Source organism: Ochotona princeps, chromosome 5 (genome assembly GCF_030435755.1).
Source record: "Ochotona princeps isolate mOchPri1 chromosome 5, mOchPri1.hap1, whole genome shotgun sequence".
NCBI lineage: Eukaryota > Metazoa > Chordata > Mammalia > Lagomorpha > Ochotonidae > Ochotona > Ochotona princeps.
Window position 1 is genome coordinate 51,973,229 of NC_080836.1, and position 27,827 is coordinate 52,001,055.

The window sequence follows — 27,827 nt, forward strand, 5'->3', positions numbered from 1 at the left end:
AGTTTGGTTTACAGCCCAGGAGAGAGTGTGTGTGGAGAGAGGCCTTGGAATTGTTGTGGCAGTTCAGAATAGGGTGATGCCACCTCCTAAGGGGTGCGGGACAGCCAGAGCTAGAAGGTATTGGGAAGGGCAGAGATAGGGCAGCAAAGGGATCCCCAGCTGCCTGCTGCCCTCCCAACGCTCTCCCCCAGTTCAATTCTGGGAGCTCAGCATTGTGACTTTGGCCTCAGTTTTTTTTTTTTTTAAGATTTAATTTATTTTTATTACAAAGTCAGATACACAGAGCGGAGGAGAGACACAGAGGAAGATCTTCCTTCCGATGATTCACTCCCCAAGTGACCACAACGGCTGGTGCTGCAACAATCTGAAGCCAGGAGCCAGAATCTTTTCCATGTGTCCCACATGGGTGCAGGATTCCAAAGCCTTGGGCCGTCCTCAACTGCCTTCCCAAGCAGCAAAGCAGGAAGCTGGATGGGAAGTGGGGCCGCTGGGATTAGAACTGGTGCCCAGGACCTTAGCCACTAGGCCACCGCGCCAGGCCTGGCCTCAGTTCTCTTACTACCATTCTTGAGCCCACCAGGGCTTGAATTCTCTATTCAGGGGGCCCAGCGCCTATACTGGCACGAGGCGGGGAGGCAGTTGTGCCCATTGTACAGAGAAACCCTGAGGCGTCAAGAAACGCCCTCTTTTCCTGCGAGGTGGGTGGGCCTTGTGGGCCATGCCTGGCCCAGCGCTTCGCCTTGGCTGGGCTGCTATCCAGAGAGTGCGAGGTGGGCAATGGCAGCCTCGCCTTCGTTTCCGGACACGTGCCTTTGCCGGCCAGTCGCGTGCCTTCCCTCTCAGCACGCTCTCGTCAAGGTCCTGGGGACTTGGATCCGAAAAAGGCAATGCCATTTTTTCTTTAGTATTTCTTCCTAGCTTCTCCGAACTAGCAATTCTTTGGGAACCCTCTGCTTCCAATGCCTTGGGGAGATTCATTCTAGAACCTATCGTTGGACCAGGCTGGCGGTTGGGTGTCTGAGACCCTCCCAGCTCTGACCGTGGGCGCCCAGAGGTACTTATGGGAGCGTTCGACCTGTCTTGGTGCCGCTCCGTAGCACCACTCCCTCTAGAGGGACGCGGGCTCGGGGAGCCCAAAGCTCCCTCACCCCGCAGCGGCCTCCAACCTCCCGGTCCGTGTCCTCGGCGCTCGCTCCGGAGGACAGGGGGCTTCCTCGGAGGCCGCGTCTTCCGACGGCGGGGAGTGCCTGGGTCCAGCGTCGTCAGCAGCCGCGTCGCTACCTCTCCCGCTTCTCCGCAGCCAGAGCCGCCCTCAGGCAGAGTCCCCCTCAGCCGCGCTTCAGGCGCCGTCCCGCGGGGCAGTCGCCGAGCGTCCCCCGCACTCCTTCCCGGGTCTCTTCCCGACGCGCGGGAGTCGCCTCGCGTGCCGGGGGCCTAACAGCCATATTGGTGAAAGCTGCGTTTCGACCGGGTCGCTGGCGTGGGCACGCGCAGCCGGCGGGACTGGAGCTCCGCCGCGGGCCGCAGGGGCGAGGCTGCTGTCTGCGGGGGCGCCGGGCTGGGGCTGTGGCCTGAGGCAGACCGCCCAGGGCCTGCTTCTCCTAGGCAGGTGGGAAGGGGCCTTGGGTGCTCCGAGGCCGAGCGCGTCCTTCCAGTCCCCGCGAGGCCGGCTAGGAAGAGGAGGCGGCTCGACGGACTAAGCAGTAAGTAACCCCGGAACGGCCCATGAGGAGGTTCCCAAGTAACTGTGAGCATCCCCGGGGACGGGGACGTCTGAGGCGCGAATGAATGATCTCTGCTGAGGTATCGCCAGGGTTAGCCCGGGGAGGCCTGGCCGGGACAGAGCGCGGACTTCGCCTGCCTGCTTGGGCATGACCCGGGCACCCCGCTTCTGGGGCGTGGCGACCCCGTTCCGACGTCTGTCTGTTTTCTGTGAGTGCCCGGTGCCGAGAGCAGGGAGCCGGAGCCAAGGTTCTCACCGCGCGAGGACGCTCTGTGCCGGCATTGGGCCTTCCTCCCGGCTTTGCAGCGCCAGGCGGGCGGGTGGAGCGTGCAGGCCGCTTTAGGGCCAGCACGGGCGGGAGAAACGCGACCTCCTTCCTTCCAAAGCCGCAGTCTCCCCTCTCCAGCTCGGCCTGGTGCGGGGGCGGGGGTCCAGGGCGTGAAAGCTATGAAGGCGCGTTCATGAATGTTCCCAGCTGCCCAGAGCCCTGGGGCGGCCACTGAGAACAGTGCGAATGGTTCACAGCAAGGTTTGCCCTCAGACCTGGAAGGAGGGCGCTGCCCTGGAGCTGGGGCCCTCGGCCACGGCCCTGCGGCCTGGGCTGGTGGTATGTGGGGAGAAACGCTGTGGCCTGGCAGGCCTGGCTGCTTGGGCCAGCTGGGAGCCTCTCTGAACCCGCATTGGTTGCTCCTGGGATATCTCCTCTTTTTTCTTCCTCCTCTCTCTCTTTTTTTTTTTTAATTCATTTTGATTGGAAAGGAAGATTTATGCAGAGGCAGAGAAAGCTGTTCCATCCACTGGTTCATTCCCCAATAGGCCCTGACGCCTGGAGCTGAGCTGGTTCTCCCACACGGGTGTGGGGTTCCTAAGGCTTTGCCCCCTACTCCACTGCTTTGTCAGACCACAGGCAGGGAGCTGAATGGGAAGTGAAGTAGCCAGGACAGAACCAGCACCCCCATGGGACGCCTATATTTCCAGGAAGAGGATTAGTTAGTTGAGCCACCATGCAGGCCCCTTCTGGAACTTTCAGGAGCACCCTCTCTGCCTTCCAGGTCTCACACCCTGGTCAAGTCCGTTTCACTTTTAGTGGCTCTTCTAGAGTTAAAGCAAATACACACAGCATGACCAAAAGGGGGAGAACTTGGGAGAAAACATCTAGAACCTTTGACTGGGTCCCAGTTTGCTTCTCTTGTTTGCCACAGCTCACCCCAAGACCTGTGTCACATCCTGTGCCCTAAAGTGGCATGTGGATTTGTGAGAGTCAGCTTTGTGGCTGGAACCCCTGTTAGTGACCCTGTGGCCTTAGAAGAGGGACTGTTTCTTGTGCCCCATTCCATGTTAGCATCTGTACCTGCCTAGTGCAAGTATTGCCCCGGGACCGCATGCTCTCTTGGGCACCAGCCAGTTTTACCTCCTCACCCTCTGGATCTCAGGCCCCTCAGGGATGTGGGTCTCATCCAGGCCTTCTCCAGGCGGCTGGGCTAGGAAGGCTAGGGAGGCACGGGTTCAGTCTGCAGAGGAATACATCAGGGGCTGGGATGGGAGGTGGCTGTGGGGGATCTCGGTCCATCAAGTGATGGCCAAGTGCACAGCCTTCCCATAACACTCCTACAGAGTTTGCAGGCATGCTGGGAAGAGCACTGTGGTGCCAGGCCTCCTGGGACACTCCTGTGTAGCATAGTTGGGTTACCCCAGTAGCCTGTGAACATGGAGAGAAACCTGCACTGGCAATGGGTAGCCCTGCCTGGCTCCCTGCATTTTTTTAAAAAAAGATTTATTCTTTTTTTTTTTTTTATTTTTTTTTATTTTTTTTATTGGAAAGGCAGATATACAGAGAGCTAGAGAGAAAGCTCCTCCATCTGCTGGATCACTCCCCAAGTGGCTGCAACAGTCGGAGCTGAGCTGATGCGTAGCCAGGAGCCAGGAGCTTCTTCCAGGTCTCCCACATGAGTGCAGGATCCCAAGGCTCTGGGCTGTCCTCCACTGCTTTCCCAGGCCACAAGCATGGAGCTGGATGCAGAATGGTGCATCTGGGATATGAACTGGCATCCATGTGGGATGCCAGTGGCACACACAAGGTGAGGATTTAGCCACTAGGCTATCACCATTTGGTGAGGAGGGCTTCTCTCCCTTTCTGTCACCCTGCCTTTGAAATCAAATAAATGCATGAATGAACATATACATTTTTATTAGGAAAAAACTCACAGGAGAGCACACAGAGGTTTGTCAGAGAAGCAGCATTGAGAATGTATTGGGCTATAGGACAACGTTGTGTGGTAGATTAAGCCTGAGATGCCAGAATCCATATGGGCAGTCAGTGATTTGTGTGCAGCTGCTCTACTTCCAGTTCAGCTCGCTGCTAATGGCCTAGGAGAATGGCCCAAGTCCTTACCCCCTGCCACCGCTCTGGGAGACCTGGATGAAGCTCCTGGCTTTGACCTGTTCCAACCCTGGCCATTGAGGCTATTGGAGAAGTGAACCAGTGAATAGAAGATCTCTCTGTTTCTCCCCATCTCTCTGTAACTGTTCTCAGGCCATAAGCAGGGAGGTGGGTTGGAAGTAGAGCAGTCGGAACTTGGAGGTGCAGGAATGCCAGCGCCTCAGGTGGCATATTAGGCTTTTGTGCCACTGTGCTGGTCCTTCTCTCTGTTACTCTGACTTTCAAATAAAGTTACATGAATCTTTTTAAAAAATATTTATTTTTATTGCAAAGTCAGATATACATAGAGGAGGAGAGACAGAGAGGAAGATCTTCCATCCGATCATTCACTCCCCAAGTGACCGCAACAGCTGGTGCTGCGCCGATCCGAATCCAGGAGCCAGGAACTTCCTCCAGGTCTCCCACGCGGGTGCAGGGTCCCAAGGCTTTGGGCGGTCCTCGACTGCTTTCCCAGGTCACAAGCAGGGAGCTGGATGGGAAGTATCCGGGATTAGAACCGGCGCCCATATGGGATCCCGGTGTGTTCAAGGCGAGGACTTTAGCCACTAGGCTATCGAGCCAGGTTCCAGTTACATGTATCTTAATGAAAGGAAACATTGAACCAAAGGATTCTTACAGCTTTCTCAATGCATTTGTAAACATTAATGCATGACTATGTGCAAACATGTACTCAGTACCTTTGTTTTATAAACAATGGGATCAAACTGAATACATTTTTTATTTTTTAAAACTCTTTTTTTTCCTTGTCAAGAGTTAATAAAGCAATCTTCTTTTTAAGGACTATGTGAGGAATATATTGTAATTTATTGGACTATCCTTTTAGGTATTGTTCTATAGAATATGCCAATACTTACATACTACATTTGAGCGAATGTCATTTAGACAGCTTTGTTCACATGTCTAGTTCCTTTGGTAAACTAGAGTGCTACTTTAGCTTAATTGCTAATTATTTTGATATTTTAATATATATCACAAAGTTTTCCTTTAAAAAACAGCCATTTAGGGCCTGGTGTGGTAGCCTAGTGGCTGAAGTCCTCGCCTTGCATGTGCTGGATCCCATATGGGTACTGGTTCTAATCCTGGTGGCCCCGCTTCCCATCCAGCTCCCTGTTTATGGCCTGGGAAAGCAGTCGAGGATGGCCCAAAGCCTAGGGACACTGCGCCCATGTGGGAGGCCTGGAGGAGGCTCCTGGCTTCTAGCTTTGGATCGGCACAGCTCTGGCCATTGCGGCCACTTGAGGAGTGAATCCATGGATAGAAGATCTTCCTCTCTGTCTCTCTGAATATCTGACTTTCTGATAAAAATAAAATCCTTTTTTTAAAGAAGCAGCCATTTTAAAAAAGGTTTATGTTTATTTGAAAGGCAGAGTTATGGAGAGAAATAGAGAGGTATAGCATAAGACAGAGAGAGGGAATTCTTCCTTCTACTGGTTCACTACCCTCATCCCCACAATAGCTGGAGCTGAGCCAATCTGAAGCCAGGAGCCAGCAACTTCTTCCAGGTTTCCCATGCAGATGCAGGGACCCAAGACCTTGAGTCATCCTCTGCTGCTTTCCTAGGACATAAGCTGGGTCAGAAATGGAACAGCTGGTGCTAGAACCAGTGCCCATATGGGATGCGGGCTCTGCAGGTGCAGGATTAGCCTGGTTTGTCACTGTGCTGATCCCGGAAGAGTGGCAATTTTTAAAAATGGGTTTATTCGTTTGAAAGGCAGCATGGCAGAGACGTGGAAGGATCTTCCATTAGCTGGTTGCTTTCAGATATTTGCAGTGACTTGATCTGGGCCAAGTCAAATCCAGGCTCCTGGAACTCCATCTGAGTCTCCCGTGTGCATGGCTAGGACCCAAGTATCTGGGCTTGCTTTTGTTGCTTTCCCAGGTACATTATCAGGGAGCATGATTGGAAATTGATCACCTGGGACTCAACTGGCTCTTCAAAATGGGATATCTGCATTGCTTGTAGCACATTAACCCACTGCACCACAATTGCCTCCTAGATGTAGCAATTTAAGCTTTTTGCTCATTAGCAGTATATGAAGAGACCCATTTTTCAAAATGTTTACCAAGGCTGAGTGTTAGAAATTTTCAGTAATTTTTGTGATCTAATAGGTTTATAGTATTGTACATTTCAATTTGCATAGCTTTTGTATTAGTGGAGTTGAGCATCTTTTTATTTTGGTATTTGATTTTCTTTTGTGAATTGCCTATTTATGTTCCCTGCTCATTTTTTTTAAGAAGGCATGTAGGAAATCCTTACACATTATGGAGCTTTAACTCTTAATTTTCTGCTTATACTCAGCATTTATCCCCAAGTACTTATCTTTATGTTTATTTTTCAGTTCAGAAATTTTAAGTTTTGTGTGGCCAAATGTACTTTTATGACTTCTGAATGTTTAGGTGCTATCTTTATTCCAGGGGAATGAAAATATATCTCCATGTTTTCTTCCACCTGCCACTTATATTTTCTTCTAATATTTTTAGAGTTAATATATATAGTGCACTCTGAGCTCAAGGTCTGGTTTGGGCACAGCACTGCTAGCTGTGTGACTTTGGGAAACCTATTGGGGTGTAATCAGAGAAAAGCTTCGTCATTTGTATTATTCATAAAATGCTGGCGGAGTAGACCTTGTGCTGCCCGCACACCTGGATTTCACGGAATGCGGCAAAACTGCCACTCCTTTCCCCAGCCTCCTTGCAGTTATTTCTGTGTGACTCAACTCTGGGCAGTAGAATGTGAGTGAAAGTAATGTGTGCTACTCCTGGGATAGAACCCTTTAAAAAAAATATTTTTATTGGAAAGGCAGATCAGATTTATAGAGAGAAGCTCCTGGCTCCTGGCTTTGGATCAGCTCAGTTCTGGTCGTTGTGACCATTTCAGGAGTAAACCAGTGGATGGAAGATCTTTCTATCTCTTCCTCTCTCTGTAAATCTGCCATTCTAATAACATAAATATTACAAAGAAATTATTTCATTGTTTTATTTGAAAATTGAGGGTGGGAGAGTTTTTTTTTTTTTAAAAAGGATTCATTTATTATTTGAAAGTTACAGAGAGAGGTGGAAAGTCAGAGAGAGAAAGAGAGAGAGAGAACGAGTGTGTGAGAGAGAGAGAGAGAAAGAGAGTGCTAACCTTTCATCAGCTGCAAAGGCCAGAGCTGGACTGGGCTGAAGCCAAGAGCCTGGTGCTTTTTCCAGTCCCCAGTGTAGGTGGCAGGAGCCCAAACACTTGGGCCATATTTCATTGCTTTCTAAGACGCATTAACAGAGAGATGAATCAGAAGTAAAATAGGCAAGACTCAAACCAAACCCTGTGGAATGCTGGCATTCCCAGTGGAGGCTTAACCTACTGGGCCACAACTCCAGCCCCAAGAGAGAGGTTTTGAGATTTTCAATCTGCTGGCTCACTCCCCAAATGGCCACTGCAGCTACGTCTGGGCCAGGTTGAAGCCAGGAGCCTACAACTTCAGCTGGATCTTCCAAACAGGGATCCAAACACTTGGACCATCATCTGATGCCTTCCAAGTGCATTAGGAAGTGTCGGGGTCTTCCGTCCCGCAGAAGAATTCACCTGACACTCCAGGTTCTATATCTTGAGGCACTTTATTCTTCCAACCAGTCCGTTTCCCAGCCAGTCGACTCGACTTCTCCCTTTTTCTCCTGTTTGTTTCTGCTTTATTCCCCAACCTCCTCGTCACTCCTAGTGTTCTTCTGTCTCTCCGTCCGTCCGTCCCAGTCGTACCCTGTCCTCCGTCTCAGTCCGTCCGTCCATCTCCGTCTTCCTGTCCTGTACCGTTCTTCCTGAAACCCCCACTGCTAAATACAATCCTAGTCCAATCAGCTTAAAGGTCATCGATGCACACGGCAGGCACGCCAATCATAGCTCTGATCACGCCTAGCACACGCGCTAAGCATGCAGCTACGGGCCAATCAGAAGGCACTTCCTGAAATCTGTGTACTGCCAAGCTCCGAGGTGGGGGGGGGGGAGAGGTCTCAGCGCCATCTTAGGGCACACGTGCAGTGCTCCCGACAAGGAAGGAGTTGGATTGAAAGTGGAGCAGCTGGGATTCCAACTGGCACTCTGATATGGGATGCAGGTGTCACAGAGATGGCTTAGCCCAGTATGCTACCACACCTGTCCTCAAAACTTCTAATATTTTAAGCTATCAGCCTTTGTTTTCTTTTTTGAAAATAAAGCAGTTTAGCTTCTAAACTAAGATAATAAACTTGGAGTAAGCATGCAACAGCTTTGTCAGCAAAGCACAGAGAGAAATCCAGAACATCTGTTATCCATGAAAACCAACGATTCGATTGGGAGCCAACCAGAGAACTGAACCATTTGATTTGGTGGGACATTCAGTTCATGAATAGAACTAGCTTAACACAGCTGGCTGTTATCATGAAGAGCCCCAGTGCTAACGTGATCATTACTGGGGTTTGGGCAGGTCTCAGCCTGAATCATATGTACTTCCTTTTAAGGGTGATGGATTGTAGAGGTTTTGTCAGTCTGCCACATGGGCCCTCCCCTCCATGTCAGTGTCACTCCTGCCCTGGGCACATGCTTATTATGCCTGGTAGTTGTCATGAGAGACACACCCACTGCCTGCTGCAGGCGGTTTTGAAGCTGTGGTACCCAGGCCGACAGGATGAACCAGGGCAGAGGCAGTGCTTAGCCGAGTGAGGCCAAAGATGAATTAACTGCCAACAGGAGGGAAAAAAAACAACAAAACAAAGCAAACCTGCCAGGAGGCTGGCCCTTCAGTGGGCCCAGAAGGCTCTCATTGGTGGGAAGCACACCAATGCAGGGACTTGAGGATGTCCTTTTGGACTACTGCAGGGCATTGTTTTTGCTTCCTTCCGGTCTTCCACTGTATGCCTGTTGCTGGTGTTATCACATAGCTGAGCTCTGTGTTGAGGCTGTGCTTTGGTGCCATTTGAAACTGGAAACAATTCAGCAGCATACTTAGGGGAAGGCTGAAGGCTGCGGAGCCACACCAAGTACTTGTGGAAGAGGACAGTGACGTCCAGAGGTCACTGAGAGCTTCACCTACATCAGCCCCATTCATAGAAGACTATGGAGCTGAGTGGGGGGCTCTCTGAAAGCAAAATAAGGGGGAAGGCATTGTGGGATAGTGTGTTAATCCATTGCTTGGGATGCCTGCATCCCATATTGGAGAGCCAGGGTTCGAGTCTTGCCTCTGGTTCTGGTGCAGCTTCCTCACTCATGGGCATTCTGGGAGAAAACAGGTCATGGCTCACGTGCTTGTGGGAGGCCAGGATGGAGTTTCTGGCTTCTGCCTGGGCCAGCTCTGCTTGTTGTGAATATCTGTCTCTTTTTACTGCTCTGCATTTTAAATAAATCAATGAACTCTGTACAATGAACTGTACAGAGAGGAAGCCAACCTGTTGTCACACGGGGCAGTTTCCACTGGGCTCTGTCTACCATCTGGGCTTTTTAGTTATTATCCAAAAAAACAACTGGTGAAATCCTGAGATATCAACAAGGTTTTACTTAAGACTTGGCACAAAAGAAAGGGAAGCATACATCAAGAGTAAGCTGGGGCCTGGGGCGGTGGCCAAGTGGCTAAAGTCCTCGCTTTGAACACGCTGGAATCTCGTATGGGCGCCGGTTCTAATCCCGGCAGCCTCGCTTCCAATCCAGCTCCTGCTTGTGGCCTGGAAAAGCGGTGGAGAACAGCCCAAAGCCTTGGGACCCTGCACCTGTGTGGGATACCTAGAGGAAGTTCCTGACTCCTGGCTTCAGAACCGGCGCAGCACCGGCCGTTGTGGTCACTTGGGGAGTGAATGATCGGACGGAAGATCTTCCTCTCTGTCTTTCCTCCTCTGATATGTCTGACTTTGCAATAAAAATAAATAAATCTTTGAAACAAAAGAGTAACCTGGACCCAGATGTCCAAATGGTATAAGCTCAGTGGAATGTGAACCACCTGTATGATGTGTCCCCATCACCAACCAATATGACTGAAGGGAGAGATGACACAGGAGAGACTGCAGGGATAACAGATAACTTGAAGGTGAATTATTGAGAGAATGACATCCGTGGAGGAAGAAAGGGCATGTGCCAAGTTTGGAGTCTGATAGGGACATCTCAAAACTTGGACCATGTACAGCTGGACTGGAGTGTGGTGAGAAGAATGTTCTAGACAGAACTGGAAAAGCGGGTGGATCTGGTAGGACTTAATAGAATTTTAGTCTCAGAACAATGTAGAATTCAAAGGGTTAAAGTAAATTGAACTTTTTATACTGAGATGCATGTGATTCATAAGAATCTTTGTACTCTTTTAAGATTTTATTTTTTTATTATTTTTTTATTACAAAGTCAGATATACAGAGAGGAGGAGAGACAGAGAGGAAGATCTTCCGTCTGATGATTCACTCCCCAGGTGAGCGCAACGGCCAGTTCTGCGCCGATCCGAAGCCAGGAACCAGGAACCTCTTCCAGGTCTCCCACGCGGGTGCAGAGTCCCAAAGCTTTCGGCCGTCCTCCACTGCCTTCCTAGGCCACAAGCAGGGAGCTGGATGGGAAGTGAAACTGCCGGGATTAGAACTGGTGCCCACATGGGATCCTGGCGCGTTCATGGCGAGGACTTGAGCTGCTAGGCCATGCCGCCGGACCCGAATCTTTGTACTATGTCCACAGCTTCTCCCAAGGTGAGTGTCTTCCATGAGCAATTCAATAACCAGAATATTCATGTTGATACAGTCAAGTTACAGAACACTTACTTCTTTTTATTATTATTTTAAGATTGATTATATGAGTGAGGGGGTTGCAACCCATGTGGGTCTCTGATAGGGTGGAAAGGTTTGGAATGGGGGGAGGGGAATGTGGGTGAGACATATATTTCAAACTCTTTTCCTGTGTCCAGGGGAGTGCGTCACTTCTTGCTGTTAAACTACATCATTGCTCAGGGACAGAATAGGTTGTTTGATGTCACCCTGGAAATCCTGATATGGGGAAGAATATTCTGAGGGTGTTACTTGGGTGGTTTTGATTGTTCTGAGAGGTTGTCAGCTTTGACAGACTAGAGGTGAGAAACTTTTTTTTAAGATTTATTCATTTTTTATTGGAAAGTCAGATATACAGAGAGGAGGAGAGACAGAGAAGCTAGAGAGAATTAAAGACTACTCATGGAGGAAGAATTCATTAGAAATCAGGAACAGATGAAGCATTAGAAGAAAAGCAGGAGGAGGAAAGATCTAAGGTGGATGACCTGAGAGGGTCCCCGATGTCAGTAGGAACCTTAGAGGACATCATCGACGACAACCACGCCATCGTGTCGACATCCATGGGCTCGGAGCACTCTGTCAGCAACCTCTCCTTTGTGGACAAGGACCTGCTGGAACTCGGCTGCTCAGTCCTGCTCAACCACAAGGTGCATGCTGTGATAGGAGTGCTGATGAATGACACGGATCCCCTGGTCACAGTGATGAAGGTGGAAAAGGCCCCTCAGGAGACCTATGCCGACATTGGGGGTTGGACAACCAAATCCAGGAAATTAAGGAATCCGTGGAGCGTCCGCTGACCCATCCAGAATATTATGAAGAGATGGGAATCAAGCCCCCCAGTGGGGTCATTCTCTACAGCCCACCTGGCACAGGTAAAACCCTGCTGGCCAAAGCAGTGGCAAACCAAACCTTAGCTAATTTCTTGAGAGTGGTCGGCTCTGAACTTATCCAGAAGTACCTCAGCGACAGGCCCAAACTCATGCGGGAACTATTTCGTGTTGCTGAAGAACATGCACCGTCCATCGTATTTATCGATGAAATTGATGCTATTGGGACAAAAAAGATACGACTCAAATTCTGGTGGTGAGAGAGAAATCCAGCACACAATCCTGGAGCTGCTCAACCAGCTGGATGGGTTTGATTCAAGAGGAGATGTGAAGGTTATTATGGCCACAAACCGAATAGAAACTTTGGATCCAGCACTTATCAGACCAGGCCGCACCGACAGGAAGATCGAGTTCCCCCTGCCTGAGGAGAAGACCAAGAAGGGCATCTTTCAGATTCACGAGCAGGATGGCGCTAGCTGATGATGTCACCCTGGATGACTTGATCCTGGCGAAAGATGACCTCTCCGGAGCAGACATCAAGGCCATCTGCACGGAAGCTGGGCTGATGGCACTGCGGGAACGCAGAATGAAAGTCACGAATGAAGACTTCAAGAAATCCAAGGAGAACGTTCTCTATGAGAAGCAGGAAGGCACGCCCGAGGGGCTGTATCTCTAGTGGACCGCACCTGCCTTCGCTCCGCCTCTGAGGGAGGTACAGACAGGGCTGCCCGGGAAGCCAGGCCCTGTGAGTCTTCGAGTGTGAGGGTCCTTTGCTCGCTTTTCTGCCCAATAAAGTGTGCTCTTTCCCATAAAAGAGCACACTTTTTTCCCCCAGAGGTCACGATGTGTTTGTTCTGCAGGGATGCACTCAGTGTCCCGTCGCCCACTCCAGGGGCTGCAGGCGGGCGGTTGCACCCTTCCGGACTGGGTGCCCACAACCCTGGGCAGTGCCCACAACTTGCCCCAGGGGAGGTGGGTGGTGCTGAACATGTCTGTGGGACTCACAGGCCAAGTGCCCAAGGTCACCACGTGCCAGCCGCTGCTGTGAGGACTGTGAGGGGAGGTGGGAGAGGCGGGCGCCTGTTCCCGCTCAGCCAGCCCAGAGACCACTTCCCGACCCACTGGTAGGGAGGCCAACTGGACGGCCCAGGACCATGGGAGAGTGGGGCTTGGCAGCATGAGGGTGGGACTGACATGGATGGGGTGGGGCTTAGAGATAGGGCGGAGCTTAGAGACATACAGGGTGGAGCTCAAAGACATGAGGGCGGGAGTTGGACAGACAGGACAGGGCCTGGCGACATGAGCTTGGGGTCTGCAGCCACAGGTGGCGCCCAGGACGCTGGGTGCTGGGCCCAAGGGGGCGGTGCTGCAGACACCTTGCTGGCGCTTTGGGGAGGAGCTGGGGGCCATGAGTGCAAAAGGGGAAGGGTCGGGGACCATCCATCCCAACAGGGACATGCGGGTCCAGTTTCCTGTTCTTTGCTCTCGGGCAGTGCAACGTGGGGGTGGGGAGGGGCAGATGGCAGACATGGCTTCCTGCCGGCCAGGGACGGCTGCCGGGCCGGGCTCACTCCTGCTGCTCCTGATTGGCGCTGGGCATCTGGCTGTGCATCTCCCTGCGCAGCTGCTGGATGAACTCGGAGTTCTGTTGCTGCATCTGCTGTGCGAACTGCTGGCCCGTCTGGATGAGACTGGCCAGGTCATTCTGTGAGGGACTGGCGCCAGGGGTACCCAGGGGGTTGTGAGCGCCTGAGAGCATGCCAGACATTAGCTGCTGCAGCTGCGGGTTGTTCATCATGTTGGAGGCCATGCTGATGAAGCTGGGGTTGCTGAGCAGGCTGGTGATGTTGTAGCTGCCTGTGCCGGCCGTCCATCCGATGATTCATTCCCCAAGTGACTGCAACGACTGGCTCTGCTCCAATCCCAGCCCAGGAGCCAGGAGCTTCTTCTGGGTCTCCCACGCGGATGCAGGGTCCCAAGGCTATGAGCCATCCGCTACTGCTTTCCCAGGCCACAAGCAGGGAGCTGGATGGGAAGCAGGGCCGCTGGGATTAGAACTGGTGCCAAAATGGGATCCCGGCGTGTGCAACGCAAGGACTTTAACTGCTAGGCCACCGTGCCAAGCCTGAGAAATGCTAAGATGTGTTGGCTGATTATGTCTACCTCAGTGTTTCCACAGACCTTAGGTGCTTCTTGTCGAACCTCGCCTGAAGTGTTGTTCAGCCTGTCCTGATTTCCATCTTTTGATGAGGTACTCAAAGTCCACTGAAATATCCCCAAATGCCTGCATCAGCCAGGGCTGAGTTCAACTGAAGCCAGGAACCAGTCTGGGGCTCCGAGGTGGGTGACAGGACTGAACTATCTGAGTCCTCATCTCTTGCTCCCAGCATGCATTAGTGGGAAGCTGGATGGACATGCAGGAGCCCCAGCTCAGATCAGCACCCTGATGTGGGATGCTGGCATCTCAAAGAGATAACAACCCACAGTGCCATGAAGACCACTCCTGCAGGGACTACATAATTTTTTTTTTGGATTTTTTTATTCATTAATTACATTGTATTATGTGACACAGTTTCATAGGTACTGGGATTCTCCCCACCCTTCCCCGAACCCTCCCACCATAGTGGATTCCTCCACCTTGTTGCATAACCACAGTTCAAGTTCAGTTGAGATTCCCTCATTGCAAGCATATACCAAACATAGAGTCCATCATCTTATTGTCCAGTGAAGTTCAACGGCTTCTTAGGTATACCCTCTCTGGTTTGAAGACAGAGCCAGCAGAGTATCATCCCGATCAATTAAAAGCTCCAACATACCATCAGCAAAAATTTACATCATTATGGAATTAATTGACATAGTAATGAGTAACCAATATGTTAAAAGTAAATGCGCGTTCCTAGCCACCTTCTGTGACCACCTCACTTACATTTCAATTTTAGTTTATACACAACATATAACATACATAATATAACATGTTATACATAACATCATATCATCTTAAATTAAGGCAAACATGTGGTATTTAACCTTTTGGGATTGGTTCATTTCCCTTAGCATTATGGTTTCCAGTTTAGGGCCTACATAATTTTATATTTTTTCTTTTGACCTGTTTGTCTTTATGTCCAAATGCCAAGTCAGTGCAGTTTCAGTCAAAAGATTGAAACTCTATAGTAATTTAAGTAGGGAAGGCTTAATATAGAAAGAATTTTTGAGCATGGAAGTAATGAGGGTCTGACTAGGAAAAGTAAACACAACTCTAGATAAGATAGAGATGGCAGCTGTAAGGAGCAGTTACACCTGAGGCTGAGATAAGGTGCCTATAGGAGGGTCCTTCACCTCCTTCCTGCCCATCCTTTTTTTTATATCAGATTTATTTATTTATGGATCTGGCATGATAATCTAGTGGCTAAAGTCCTCGCCTTGCAAGCACTGGCTGCCAATTCTAATCCTGGCAGCCCTGCTTCCCATCCAACTCCCTGCTTGTGGCCTGAAAAAGCAGTGGAGGACGGCCCAAAGCCTTGGGACTCTGTACCCGTGTGGGAGACCTGGAAGAGGTTCCAGGCTCTTGGCTTCAGATCGGCGCAGCTCTGGCTGATGCAGCTTGGGGAGAGTCAACAGATAGTTGATCTTCCTCTCTGTCTCTCCTCCTCTCTGTATATATGACTTTCCAATAAAAATAAAATCTTAAAAAAAAAAAAAAAGGAGAACTGGAAAGATATTCCATCTTCTAGTTCACTCCCCAAATGTCTGCAGTGGCTGGAGCAGAGCTGAGCAGATCCATAGCCGGGAACCAGGAGATTCCTACAGGTCTCCCACGTGGGTGCAGGGTCCCAAGGCCCAGGCAATAAGCAGGGAGCTGGATTAGAGATAGAGCAGCCAGGAAATGAACTGATGCCTGTATGGGATGCTGACACTGCAGGCATTGGCTTGACCTAATACACTAATGGTGCTGGCCTTCTCTGCCTCTCATATAAATGAAAATAATTACATTACAAATTTTTTAAAAAGTATGTTTTCGTAGCATAGATACTGCATTTCCTTCCTTGGATCTTTCCAGGATTTGTATTTTGAAGGCCAAAGTTGAAAGTAGAAGGTAGGTAAAGAATCATTTGATTACTTAATTGATATGTTTACATAGCATTTGTTTGAGAGTAGTAAGAATCTAAATTCCAAATGTGGTTACAAAATCAGCCTCCACTTATACTGGTAAGTGCATTTTAATGAGGCTTAATTTTATAGCATTAATTTGCATATTGAAATTTGCCTGTGCCCACTTTTAGAGTACCATCTCCAGAGCCCTGTCTTTGCAGCTTTCTAAGGACGTGGCAATTCTTCTGAATTGCTTTCCATGGCCTGGAAACATTAGCTTAATTGGCATGTGGCTTACTGACATGAAGAAGACCTCAATTAAGCATTAAAGAGCGTTAGCTATAATACAATGCTCTTCGTGTCATTTTTAGAATGTGTTCAGGAATCTTTGGGGGCCAGATATCACCATTTTGGAGAAATGCTTTGATTCAACAGCTGCTCCGTATTGGATTCCGTGGATGTGATTCCCAAGCCTGCTTCCCAAGCTGCTTCCCTCCTCTGCTGATGCTGCGTGCACACACCCAGGTGTACTGAGACCCTCATCACAAGGTTACAGTTTCAGAGGGACTTTTATGATTGCAAAACTGAAGGTGATTTGTTTGCTGTAACTGTGCAGAATAACACACAGAGAGAAGTACATACAGCATACATGTAAAGCAAGATGAAAAACTGTAAAAGAAGCATCCTTTATTAAAAAAAACAGTGAAAGTGCCAATCAGGTCAAGAAATGCAACGTTGCTGGGCCTGGCACAAAGGCTCCATTGGCTAATTCTCCAAGTGCTGGGATCCTATGTGGGCGGCAGTTCGTGTCTCAGCTGCTCCACTTCCCATCCAGCTCCCTGCTTATGGTTTGAGAAAGCAGAACATGGCCCAAAGCTTTGGGACCCTGCACCCATGTGGGAGACCCGGAAGAGGCTCCTGGCTCCTGGCTTTGGATTGGCGCAGCTCCAGATGGTGTGGCTATCTAGGGAGTGAACCAGTGGATAGCAGATCTTTCTCCATCTCTCCGTAAGCTTGCCTTTTCAATAATAATAAATAGAAAGAAAGGAAGCAAGGAAGCAAGGAAGGAAAGAAGGAAGGAAGGAAGGAAGGAAGGAAGGAAGGAAGGAAGAAAGAAAGAAAGAAAGAAAGAAAGAAAGAAAGAAAGAAAGAAAGAATGAATTGCTCTCCCTCCACAATTTCCCACCACAGGTCCTGTCCTGATCCCTTCCTTCTCAACCTCCCCCTCCTTTCTAGATATTCATTAATCTGATTTGACAGTAATCATTTTCTTACTCTTATTTTGAAATATTTATTCATTCATTTATTCTAAAGCGAGCAAGAGAAAGAGAGATCTTCCATCCACTGGTTGCTTTACTCCCCAAATTCTTGCAATAGCTTGTCTGTAGCCACGCTGAAGCCAGGATCTGGGAACTCCATCTGGGTCTCCTGCATCTGCTTGCTCACTACCCAAATGGCTGCAGCAGCCAAAGCAGAGCTGATCCAAAGTCTCTTCTGGGTCTCCCATGGGGGTGCCGGGTCCCAAGGACCTGCGCCATCTTCTGCTGGTTTTTGAAGCCAATAGCAGGGCGCTGGATTGGAAGTGGATCAGCTGGGACTGAAACTAGTACCCGTATGGGATGCTGAGTGTTGCAGGTGGAGGCTTACCACACTATGCCAGGGCACTGGCTCCAAGATTTTTAGTTTTTAAAAGGATTTATTTATTTGAAAGTCAAAATTACAGAGAGACAGAGAGGGCATGAGAGCAAGAGATTTTTCATCTGCTGATTTACTCCCCAAATGACTACATCAGCCAGAGGCTGGGCTAGGAGGAAGCAGGAACCAGAGTTCCATCCAAGTCTTCCACACAGATGTAGCCATCCAAGGACTTGGACCATGTTCCACTGTTTCTCTAGTCCATTAACAGGAAGCTGGACCAGAAGTGAAGCAGCTGAGATACAAACTGGCACCTCTATGGAATGCTAGAATCACAGGTAGCAGCTTTACTATGTCACAACACTGGCTTCTAAAATACTTCTATTTATTTTTTTAGATGTAGTGATTTATCTGAAAGGTAAAATTATGTTTATATTTATATAGAGAGACAGAGACAGAAACACACACGCATGCACACATACACAGAAATTATCTTTCATTTGCTGATTCACTTTCCAAATGCCCACAAAAGCTGGGAGCCTGGATCTCATCCTGGTCTCTCACATGGGTGACATAGGCCAAGTACTTGCACCATCATCTACTGCTTCCCAGGCTGATTAGCAGGAGGTGGGCTCAGATGTAGAACTGTTGGGACTTGAACTGGCACTTGATATGGGATGCTGGGATGCTGGGATCCCAAGCTGCATCTTAATCTATTGAGTCCCCATCGTGGAAGTTTAAAGACACAAAACTGTGTGTTGAAGAGTCATATCTGTACTTGTAACAGTATAACTGAATGATGACACGGATGTCATTGGAAAGCTTTTATTATCACGTTGCCCAAAAGAAGGGGTCATGCCATTCCATGTAGGTCTCACATGCAGTAGCAGCAGGGTCAGGAGGCAGAATACAGGACCAAGGGGAAGGATCAGGCTGGGGACTTTGCTGGGTTCCTGTAGAGAGAGGCAAGGTAGGGTGGGGAAGCACATCACCTAGCTGGTGTTGGTGATGACCAGGGGTCCCCCGGGCAGGTCTGGAGCAAGTTCTGTACCTTGAATGTGGATTTCATCCACTCCCTTCATTTGTTGTTACTGTTGTTATTGCAAATTGTGAAATTCTCAGCATTCTAATGGCCATTAGTAAATGGCTGGCTAAATCAATGATGCTTGAGGTAGGCTTTGGACACAGTGGCTAATCCATTGCTTGGGATTCCCGTATCCTGTATCTGGGTGCCTGGATTCATCCCGGCTCTGCTGCCAATTCCAGTTTATGGCTAGTGTGCAGCATTGGAGTCAGCAGGTGATGGCTCAGTTAGTTGAGTTCTTGCCACCCATGTGGGAGAGTTGGATTGAATTCCTAGCTCCTGACTTCGGCCTGGTCCAGCCCTGGCCATTGAGGAATGAATCAGCAGATAGGAGATCTCTCTGCCTGTTTCTCTCTGTCTTTCTGCCTTTCAAATAAATGAAACAAAAACAAAAATATTGTGCTTCTTTCTGTACTAGGGAATATTGAGCAGCTAAAGATAATGAACTACACCTGTTTGTGCAAACATGGAAACATGTCTAAGGTTCTTTACTGGGTGAAGGCCCCTGTAGGCCTGGGTACCTAGTGTGTCTGTAGGCAAATTGTTATGTTTAGGAAGTAGTTAGCCCCTGGGAGGGTCAGTCTCTCCTGGAATCTGTGAGGTCCCCAAACATCAGGGTATCAAGAAGGCAGAGGGTAAGCAAGGGTAGTTAATATAATCAGGCTGGAATGAATGGATGACAGACAAATAAAGACCATAAGAATCTCACATAGAGAGAGCACTATAAAAGTAGCAAATTAATTGAATTTATTTTTATTTGGATAATGATTTTTTAATATTCCAAAATGAGTACCTAGAATTTTGAATTAGCTTAAAAATTACCTTGGGCCCAGTGCTATGTCTCCTGTTGATCCACCTGGGAAAGCAGCGGAGGATGGCCCAAGTCCTTGGGACCCTGCACCGATTTGGGAGACCCAGAAGAAGCTCCTGGCTTAGGACCAGCCCAGCTCTGGCCATTTTGGCCATTTGAGAAATGAACCAAAAGATGGACAATTTCTCTTCCTGTCTTTCTGTCTCTCCACTTCATACTGTAATTCTTTCAAAGAAAAATAAATACGTTTTTAAAAGATTTATTTATTTTTTTTATTGCAAAGTCAGATTTACAGAGAGAGGAGACACAGAGACAAAGATCTTCCATCCACTGGTTCACCCCCCCAGGTGGCCACTACAGCCCGGCCAAGCTAATCCAAAACCAGGTGCCAGGAGTGTCATCCTGGTTTCCCACACAGGTGCAGGGTTCCAAGGCTTTGGGCCATTCTCTGCTTTCCCAGGTCACAAGCAGGAAGCTGGATGGGAAGTGGAGCAGCTGGGACATGAACCAGTGCCCAGTTGGGATGCTGGCAGTTGCAAAGCCACTAGGCTTTCCTGCTAGGCCGTCAAAGCTTTTCAGTAGCAGCATGAGCTTATATGTATGTGTACAGTTGTCTGAGAGGCAAAGAGATAGAGAGCAGATATAGAGAAGGCTCCTACTTCTTGGTTGGTTCCCATGTGTCTGCTATGGCCCTTGGCTAGGGCTGAAGCTTGAAATTCAATTGCTTTTTCTTTTTTATTGTAAGATTAATTTTATCTGAAGAGCAGAGTTAGAGAGAGAGAGAGAGAGAGAGAGAGAGAGAGAGAGAGAGAGAGAGAGAAAGTCTCCCTTCCTTTGGTTTTCTCGCCAGGTGGCTGCAGAGGCCAGGTCTGGGCCAGGCCAAACCAGAAGTTTCTTCTGGGTATCCCACATGGGTGCAGGAGCCCAAACACTTGGGATATCCTTCGTTGCTTTTCCAGGCCATTTTCAGAGAGCTGGATCAGAAGTGGAGCAGCCAGTATTCCAACTGATGATGTAGGCGGTGGCCTAATTCTCTAAGCCACAGTGCTGGTGGCTGGGAATTCAAGTTTCATGTAGATGTCAGTGACCCAATTACTTAAGCCATCACTTGCTGCTTCCTAAAGTCTACATTGGCAGAAACCTAGAGACAGGAGTTGGAAGAGGGCGTTGAACCCAAGCACTCTGGGATGCAGGAGACCCAACCACTAGGTCAAATGCCCACTCCTAAACTTATCTTTTGATTCCATTTTTTCCCATGACCTTCTGGAAGCTCTTCATATAATCTCCAACTTGATTTTCTTCTCTAGCAAGGAATTATTGGGAATTTATCCACTTTAGTCAATGTGGGTACAGTTCATTTTTCTAGGTAGCTGCACAGTGTTCCATAATGTAGCTGAAGTATAGTCTGTTTAAACAGTCACTTACTGATGTCATGAGGATGTTTAAAATTTCACAATTTCCTTGATATCAACAGCAACTGCAAACCAAAGACAAGGATGCAAACCAGGTTCAAGAAGCAAATCGCGTCTATAATGTACCAGAGGACTTTGCTCATTTTCTCACTTTCTTGTGTTATAATTGATACTTTCCTTGACCACTCAATTGGAAAAATGTTGATCTCAAATGTGGTACGGATAGTGGTGGATACTGGGCACATTGCTTGTACTTGTGTTAATTGTGCATTCATAGAGGTATGTGAGCTGGGGATGACTGCTGCACAGGTGGGCTGCAGGTGTGGGATTGGGAGGATCCCTTTACTTCTTTTGACCCCAGTTCCCCCATTTATTCACCACTGCATCTGGTCGTGGAAGCCCATTGCTGAGGAGTCCATTCATCTACCCTATGCCTTCAAAGTTAATTCCTGACCGGCCCCTTGCTGGCCTGTTTTTCTTCTCACTATTCATACCTTTCTTCTATTTTCAATTGGGTTAAGCCCCTCCCCTCATACTTCTCCTCCTTCCAGGCCTCATCATGTGGTCTCTTTCCCCACTGGAATCTGACATCTCCTGTGCAAAAGTTCAAGCCTCATCTCCGTGAGGCCTGATGACATGGCCTTCATCTTGCTTTTCATTTCTGCCCAGGCCTCGAGCAGCCCCAGCTGCTCCTTCCCAGCATTTCTGTGGCTTTCATCTGGTGCCCCGCCTCTGCTCTGTGCTTGTCCACCTGCAGGCTGGCCTGTGTGGTGGGCTCTTCTTCTCCACTCTCCGGCAAGCCCATTTGCTTCCCTAAGTGATCTCAGCTCCCAGACTGCCCTGAGCAGTTCCTCGGGCTCCTTAGCAGTCTTGGGGACAGGGTGTTTCTTTTAAAGGAATAAGGAAGGCAAAAAATATCATAACAGTAACCTCATGGCCTTTTCATGATCTCATTCTCCAGCTAGTCAGTGGACAGGTAGGGAGGGGAGAAAATAAGAGAATTAACATGAAACATCTCTAGGCAAGTGGATTCTAACATGCATCATGGAATATTTACTGATTTGCAGCAGGGGTTGGTGGGAGAAGGAGGTGTCTCATGGATGCATTGGGAACTTTTTCAAAATTGTATGTGTGTATGTATACTTTCTTTGAAAGTAGCTCACATAGCTATCAAGAGAACCAACACCTGGGGACACCAACTTAAGCAAGGACCAAACCTTTTCTGTCACTCAACTGTATGCTACATTATGCAACATATGTAACTGGCCCTCCTTCATGAAAAAGGTGACCTGGTCCCTACTGACACCTCATAGAGCTGGGAGAGCAGCAACACCAGGCTTGGACACTGGTCCCTGCTCCTCTAAAGCAAATTTTGCTTCTTTTTGGAAATGTTCTGTATTATATTTTTAAAATTAGGAAACATTTATGAATTATTTTTTTGAGATGGAGAGAGAGAGAGAGAGAGAGAACACTGTATCTTTCACTTACTGCTAAGACTGGGTCAGGCTGAATCCAGGAGCCAAGAACTCCAACTGGGTCCATGAACAACAGGGGCCCAAGCAACTGAACCATCACCTGCTGCCTCCCAGGGTGTACATTAGCAGGAAGCTGGACCAGAAGGGGAGGTGGAGCTTGAATCCAAGCACTCTGATGCCAATGTCCTAAGCAGTGGCTTTGCTTGTTGTGCCACTACACTTGTCCCATCCTGGGATTAAAGAGCTCACTGGAGTTTTCCTCAATACCACGAGTACATTCAGAACCACTGTCCAAGGTTCTGTCTTCCATCTGAATCACTTAAATTTTGGAAAAGGGAGGTGAATTACTAGTTCTTTACCTCCTTTCACTCACAGCTTACTTCAGGTCTAGTGGACTGACCAGGAGAAAAGGGAATGGCAGAGAAGTGGCCCAGCCAAGGCCTTTGGGACATAGGTCCCCAAAGCTCCTAGGAGCTTTAACTGGTGCTCCAAGGAACCAAAGCTGCGGCGTATGTCTTGCTTTGCTTGCCCATCATTTCCAAAATCACAATGAGCTCATAAATGTGAGAACTAAAAGAGGTAGAATTTGGTCCAGAACGTTGTAGAAGAATAGTTGGAGGTTGCAGGAGCACTGCTCAGAGAAGTCACCAAGGCCAGGGCTTTGTCCAGTGGGGTGTATGGTCCCCATGTTACTTCTTGCAGAACAGCAAGCCTCTTTCTCGTGGATTCTCGGCCAGAGCTCTTGTGTGCTTCCCCAGTTGATTTCCTCCACTGCTCACTCCTTGGATTTCACAGGTGTTTGCAGATGCAGGAATGCTTTTGAGGGGCCAGCAGCTTCCATAACCCTAGCAGGTGGATGTGGGGTGCCATGGTCTGTCCTGAGTGCCTGGTGTTTCTTTGAATCAGAAGCTGGCATACTCTGATGCCTGGGAGGGTGGCCATGAGCGACCACCCTCAGCCTGGTTTGCGTTGCTCTCTGTCTTTCTGATTCCAGTTCTGCTTCTGTCCTTGGGAGATTATAGGGCCTACTGGGAGTTTAAAAACCGATGGGAGCAGTGTGGGGGGACTCTGCCTCTGACCTTGGGTGGCTGAGCTCTGGAGCTCAGCAGGAGCTCAGCTACCATCAGAACTGGACAGCTTGGGCAAAATGGGAGGTGTCGCTGTCCCGCAGCGATGGACTTGGTGCACGGAGCCAATAATAACACGCGTGGACCCCTGACTGATGGTCAAAAGCCGAGGTTTATTAGTAGCATCAGACTTTATACTGAGGGTCATATAGGATAAGGGAGGAAGTGCTGAGCTTATCAACAAAACTATTAATGCTTGTTTGGAACTCCTTTTGTCTTGTATATTCCACCAGGTGTTCTCATATACATATGCAGATGATATCCAATAAGGTATACAAAAGGTAGCCATTTGGTTATTCTCCTCCAAATATTATCCAACCAACTGTAGTCCTGTGCTCACTGACCTTTTCAGGTCACAATGTCCTCCTACAAATCCCCCTTCTGTGTTTTGTAAAATTAGGCCTGAATGATGTATGTAGGGGAAACATGCTCTTGGGAGAGCAGAAAAATGGGGAGAAACAATATTATTTAACCGAAAGCAGAGTGGCACAGGAACAGTGTAAAGACCAACATTGACATACATAGCAGCTGAGTTCAAACATAACATCAAAGTTCTTTACAGTTACATCTTGTTTAGCATTAACAGTTTTAAATTGATAAAAGCTTTTCAGGGAGATTCTTAACCCAATTTAAATTTTGCAGTTTATAGAGGTTAAGCACAGTTTTGCATTTAACAATTGAAGAATAGAAAAGTTTTAGGTAGGTGAGCAGGGAAATCCCCAACAACTTAGTGAGTGAGGAAGAATTTAACTCTACATGGGACTCACAAGCAACCCTGATGGTTGGTGTAAGAGGGCTGGGAGCCAAGGCTGGAACTAGTTAAGAACTAGAGGAAGCTCCTCCTACAATCCTTTTGTCTCTGAGTGCCTCCCGGGGCTCCTGGCTTAAGTTCCCAGGTCACCAGACCCTATGAGCAGGGTACTGGGCTGCTTCAATCCCTTGTGAGAAATCCAATAGGAAAGGACTGACCTCAGAGTTCTCGGCCTCCAAGGGCACTCATCTTCCTTGTGATCTCCTTGGCAGTCGGGATACGGTTCTCGATGTCCTTGATGAGGCAGATATCCACTGCTTCTGCAGCGAAAGCACATGGGAGGCCTCCGGGGGTCTCCGGGACTAGGATAGAGGGCTCCTCTTATCCTCCTGCTCCACCCTGAGATCCCCCTTGCTCTATACACACAACCTCCTTTAAGAGGGTGTCAGAGTCGTCCTTGGATGCCACCACAAATTTCTATGGCTTTTCTAATGTCTAAGGTCATTAAAATCTATAAATAACAAGTTACACTTAAAGTCTTCCTCAAACATTCTAAGAAGGTGGAGAATTTCTCTGCACTCCTGACCTGTAGTGGAACCAGAGGAATATTAAAGAAATTTAGCTTTTCAGTTCTTAGAGGACGCTCCACTGGGGGTTCCATCTTCTCCAGGGGCAGTGTTGAGTTCAAGGGAGCTGCAGCACTTTCGAGGTCAGATGAGCCATAGTTTTGAGGATCCATCAGGAAATTCTAGGGACAAGAGCATAACCTTTCCCACGGATTATTAGTGTTTATCAAATGCATCATAATGTCAAGGACAGTTGCGCTTGATGCACCAATCTCTTAGGATCCCTCACGTCACCCGGTGTTGGAAGGGGTCTGGCCTCCTCCTCCTCCTCCAATGTCTCCTTGATGGAGATGGATCTTTCAGAATGAAGTCGCGAATTTGTCTTACTGCAGGCGCTTCCTCCGGTGAATGGAGTCCAGGGCTTTACATTACCAGCTGGCACCCACACAGGCTGCAGCTCAGTTTCTGGAAAAACACAAACAAACCCTCTTCCCACAGTTAGCAAGGGGTCAGGATCTCTCCACTTGTGAGTGGCTGGGTCCCTCCATCAAACCAAAGGCATTTGTGTTGGGCCTGCAAGCAGCCTCTAGTGACGCAGAGCTGGTGCTCACCAGGAGACAAAATCTGAACAAAATTTAAGGTGAGTAAGACCAAATTAATGCATTTACAGGGGTAGCATATTCCCCCCTCTGCTTTTAAAGCATAACTTTAACATCTTTGTGATTTTACAATCCTATCAGAAAGCTCTGGGCGTGGCTGCAGGTTGCCACAGCCCCAAGGCAACCTGCTCTTGATAAACAAACAGCAACACATGATAACAATTTGAAACAACTTTTTACAAAGGACAAAATGTTAAGACACACATGTATGCGCGCACACACACAGACACACACACACACTTTTGGAGACTTGAAAATATTATTCTCAACCAAGCTTAGTAGTAGTGTTCACCAAAAACCAGTAAGTGAAACCATTAAGTCAATAGTTTTGAACTGAGAAACTCAGACAAAAGCATTGATCATGCTATGAAATCCCTCCATCAATCTAAAATTGCAAATTTCAGTCTTCCCAGCAATACAGCCATGCTAAGAATACATAATTAGCAACGCAAGCTAAAATTAAACCTTCACAACTCCATGGATGTATACAACGTTTTGACACAATAAAATTTTACTCCATTTGTTATTTGGCAATAATCTTAGTATAATCCAATAGCCTGGTCAACTGTCTCCACAAAACGGGAGATAGATCCGTTGGCATTCTTGAGGCCTCGTAAGAATACCAAGGGAATCCCTAGGATTTGAAACCTTTGAATTCTTAAATGCTTTTTTAAGGATAGCTAAAAATATCTGAAACAAGATTTGTTGTTGACATTAGCATAACATGATAGATTACAATTGGTTATTGATGCGAGATCATCACTCAAATATCTTTAAAACAAATACAAAACCTTGACACATTAAAGGCAGTGAGAGATTTGATAACCAGCCAAAAACACAAGAATTACACTAATACATGCAATTAATACATGCAAACACTTTGTAGACAATGAATATCACATTAACTTATACCTTGAAATAATCAAATAGTGTTCGAGTTCAATTTTATACCAAATTATTTATGATAAAATTTCACATTTTTATTAAATGTCCCCCCAAAAAACCCTCAGGATTTACAAAAGCCTAGTATCTTCTTTGAATTCCAAGCTCCCAAAAGTTGCAATGGATATACAGATGAAGTCAGTTTGCTAAACATCTAACACAACAAAAGACCTTGAAATTGGTGATTATTGTGAAAGCTAGCCACTAAACCGAAGGCCAGCTTCCTCAGCATTATAAGATATTCCAAAAGACATGCGGTTACAACTTGGGTACATTAACAAACAAAACAGCAAACATTCACTTTATAATGATATAATGACATCACCCAAACACTCCTTAAAGCAAGAACATCGCTTTTGTTAATTTTAAACAATGAGAACATAATGAGGCAGTGAACATAAAAATTAACTTAATATAAAGACTTGTACTTAAAAATTAGTATACATGATTAAGCAATGCTGTATAGGAAAGAGCACTATATGAATAACATGCATACACCACAACTGATTGGCATTTCAGCCTCCAGGATTTATACTTGCAGGGTGAGGAGCACAGGTGGGGCAATGAGACAGTGGCAGTGAGACAGTGGCAGTTTTAAGTTTGTAGCTTCTCTGCAGATTCCCATTTTGTAAACCTGTGAATGTTTGGGACCTGGGGCTGACCCCTCCCAGAGTCTTCTGGCCACAGGCATCTGCCATCACGGTCAAATTTGGATTTACATTCTTTTTTCCAGTGTCGGCCTCTTTGGCACTTAGGACATATTCCAGGGGAGTGACTGTTAAAAGTATCCGCAGGGTATTTTTGAGTTGAAGGAAGCATTCGGCAATCTTTTCTAAGGTGTCCTGGCTTGCCGCAATTAAAACATTTAGCCTTCATTTGTTTTTGAATAGCAAAAGTTTCAAGTGCTGCTAGGCGGGCACGGTGCTTAAATGTCCCTATGTTGCGACAGGCTTTCAGGTAACCCAGAAGATCCTCTCTTTCTTTTATAGGACGAATAACAGCCTGGCAGTCCTCATTCGCATTATCAAAGGCCAGTTGCTTTAACAACAATTTCCTAGTGCCTTCTCCCCTAACTTGTTTTTCTATAGAGTCTGTCAAACGTCTTACAAAATCAGCATAAGATTCTCTGGCTCCTTGAATGACTTTTGTATAACTGCCTGCAAATTCAGACCCAGTTTCGGTTTTCTCCCATGCCCACAATGCTACGTCTCGTATATGCATGAGCACAGCTTGAGGTAGCTGTATCTGTTGCTCTGTAGTAACCCACTGTCCATCTCCAACCAACATATCATAAGTCAGTTGTCCTCCACCAGGGAGTTGCCGACCTGATGCTCCTAAGGACAGCAGTTTTTCTTTAGCCACATCACTTCTCCACATTTTCCATTGTAAATATTGAGAAGGAGAAAACCCTATTTTTGCTATTACTTCAAAATCATAAGGAATCCAGTTTGCTCCCTGGCTCCAGCCATTTAAATATTCCCACACATAAGAAGAAGAAGGTCCGTAGGACACACAAGCCTTTTTAAAAGCTATGATGGCATTAAC

At 47.7% G+C, this 27,827-nt stretch overlaps 1 pseudogene; it reads left to right on the plus strand.

Annotated features, from left to right (window-relative positions):
- Positions 1-11,286: 11,286 nt before the first annotated feature.
- Positions 11,287-12,416, plus strand: LOC101534758 (26S proteasome regulatory subunit 4-like; annotated as a pseudogene).
- The last annotated feature ends 15,411 nt before the right edge of the window (positions 12,417-27,827 follow it).